The sequence below is a fragment of the Salmo trutta genome, chromosome 24, assembly GCF_901001165.1.
Source record: "Salmo trutta chromosome 24, fSalTru1.1, whole genome shotgun sequence".
Classification (NCBI taxonomy): Eukaryota; Metazoa; Chordata; class Actinopteri; order Salmoniformes; family Salmonidae; genus Salmo; species Salmo trutta.
In genome coordinates, this window is record NC_042980.1 from 4,143,549 (window position 1) to 4,146,848 (window position 3,300).

The window sequence follows — 3,300 nt, forward strand, 5'->3', positions numbered from 1 at the left end:
GCCTCTGTAAATGTATTACTGGAGAATACGAATTACCTAATGTCTTATTCCAGTGTTACTCCGCAAATATCACTGTTGTTGATAACAGACAGTTGTCACAGTTGTCTTCCTATTTCCACATAATCTGTAATGGTTCCCCGCCCCAATAGTGAATAAACCAACCTCTCTCCTTATTGCTACTGCTAATATATGGCTGAGACTTTCACCCTCTCGTTACAGGTTTAGCAGGGACCCCACCCGGTCTTACCCCCTAGGACTTACCCATTGCAGGTACTAACCTGCTCGGGCTTACCTTCCGGAACTTACCCTATATTTTATAGTAGTCACAAGAACTAAACCACTCGGGTTTTACCCCCTAGGAATTACCCTCTACAGGTACCAACCTCCTTGGACTTAACTTCCGAGACTTACCATATACCACAAAGCTACGACCGGTCGTAATACAATGGGACTACTGAATAAACTCAGGTTTTCGAGGTCCGTATCCTATAATTGGTTCAGCCTACGACTCTCATCTCCCCAATATTTCAGAATGAGTGATAACAGGTGAAGGAATTGTGCCTATCTTGTTTCTGGTGGCGGCTCCTGCTCACTGATTCGGAATCTCTAGTTCGACTGTAAATTGTGGTGAACCCTGCTTGCAGCGCCACCTGTTAGGTTCGACAGTTGAAGTCGGAAGTTTACATACACCTTAGCCAAATACATTTAAACTCAGTTTTTCACCATTCCTGACATTTAATCCTTGTAAATATTCCTTGTCTTAGGTCAGTTAGGATCACCACTTTATTTTAAGAATGTGAAATGTCAGAATAATAGTAGAGAGAATGATTTATTCCAGCTTTTATTTCTTTCATCACATTCCCAGTGGGTCAGAAGTTTACATACACTCAATGAGTATTTGGTAGCATTGCCTTTAAATTGTTTAACTTGGGTCAAACTTTTCAGGTAGCCTTCCACAAGCTTCCCACAATAAGTTGGGTGAATTTTGGCCCATTCCACCTGACAGAGCTGGTGTAACTGAGTAAGGTTTGTAGGCCTCCTTGTTTGCACACGCCTTTTCAGTTCTGCCCACAACTTTTCTATGGGATTGAGGTCAGGGCTTTGTGATGGCCACTCCAATTCCTTGACTTTATTGTCCTTAAGCCATTTTGCCACAACTTTGGAAGTATGCTTGGGTCATTGTCCATTTGGAAGACCCATTTGCGTCCAAGCTTTAACTTTGACTGATGTCTTGAGATGTTGCTTCCATATATCCACATAATTTTCCTTCTTCATGTAACGGCTGTCGTGAGAGAGAGTAGACCAAGGTGCAGCGGAGTTAGTGTTCATCATGATTTTAATTGAACACTATACAAAAACAAGAAAACTGACAGCCAAACAGTCCTGTCAGGTGCAAAACACTCAACAGAAACAATTACCCACAAAACCCAAAGGAAAAACATGCTCCTTATGTGTGACTCCCAATCAGCAACAACAAACTTCAGCTGTGCCTGATTGGGAGCCACACACACACACACACACACACACACACACACACACGGCCCAAAACAAAGAAATACAAAAAACCTAGAAAACGAACAGAACGCCCACCCAATGTAACACCCTGGCCTAACCAAAATAAAGAACAAAAAACCCCTCTCTATGGCCAGCACTAAGTTGACTGTGCCTTTAAACAGCTTGGAAAATTCCAGAAAATTATGTAATGGCTTTAGAAGCTTCTGATAAGCTAATTGACATAATTTGAGTCAATTGGAGGTGTACCTGTGGATGTATTTCAAGGCCTTCCTTCAAACTCAGTGCCTCTTTGCTTGACATCATGGGAAAATCAAAAGAAATCAGTCAAGACCTCAGAAAATTTTTTTTAGACTTCCACAAGTCTGGTTCATCCTTGGAAGCAATTTCCAAACACCTGAAGGTACCACGTTCATCTGTACAAACAATAGTACGCAAGTATAAACACCATGGGACCACACAGCCGTCGTACCGCTCAGGAAGGAGACGTGTTCTGTCTCCTAGAGATTAATGTACTTTGGTGCAAAAAGTGCAAATCAGTCCTAGAACAACAGCAAAGGACCTTGTGAAGATGCTGGAGGAAACAAGTACAAAAGCATACTTCCAAAGTTGTGGCAAAATGGCCTAAGGACAACAAAATCAAGGTATTGGAGTGGCCATCACAAAGCCCTGATCTCAATCCTATTGAAAATGTGTGGGCAGAACTGAAAAAGAGTGTGCAAGCAAGGAGGCCTACAAACCTGACTCAGTTACACCAGCTCTGTCAGGAGGAATGGGCCAAAATTTACCCAACTTATTGTGGGAAGCTTGTGGACGGCTACCCAAAACATTTGACCCAAGTTAAAACATTTAAAGGCAATACTATCAAATACTAATTGAGTGTATGTAAACTTCTGACCCACTGGGAATGTGATGAAAGAAATAAAAGCTGAAATAAATCATTATTATTTGGACTTATTTGGACATTTCACATTCTTAAAATAAAGTGGTGATCCTAACTGACCTAAGACAAGGAATATTTACAAGGATTAAATGTCAGGAATTGTGAAAAACTGAGTTTAAATGTATTTGAATAATGTGTATGTAAACTTCTGACTTAAACTGTACATTGGATTTATCGAATGTATGCGTCAAACTGTATGAATAGATTGACTATGCGTAGACAGCTTGATAGAAATGGTAGCAGAAGATGAATGTTGAATTTTTGTTGCACACACATCCAGATTATGCTGCATACCATTTTGCGCCAACACTATCTGTGTGATCGAGGCATACGTTTGATAAATCCAACACACTGCCCCTGCAGTGCAATGCTGCAAGGCAAACGTTCCACTGAAAATAAATGTACTTCTGGTGTACGCATGAGCTGTAGGTGTGATGAGGCTAAACGCCTTGATCATACAGACAGTGTTTTTCATCAATGCTGAGTAATAAATTCTGCAGTCAAACTTTTTCATCATGTAAACATTTTTGTCGATATGTGTGCAACAAAGTTCAACTTCCACTAATTATGTCAAGGCAGGAAGCCTAGTGGTTAGAGCGTTGGGCCAGTAACCCGAAAGGTTGCTTGATCGAATTCCTGAGCTGACAAGGTAAAATACTGTCGTTAACCCACTGTTCCTAGACCGTCATTGTAAATAAGAATTTGTTCTTAACTGACTTGACTAGTTAAATGTTAAAAAAAAATCGAAGTCGCACTTATTGTATATTAACAACGTATTTTTTAATAGATATTTTCTCAAACTGATAAATGTGAAGAGCGCACGACATGAACAACACAGCGACACA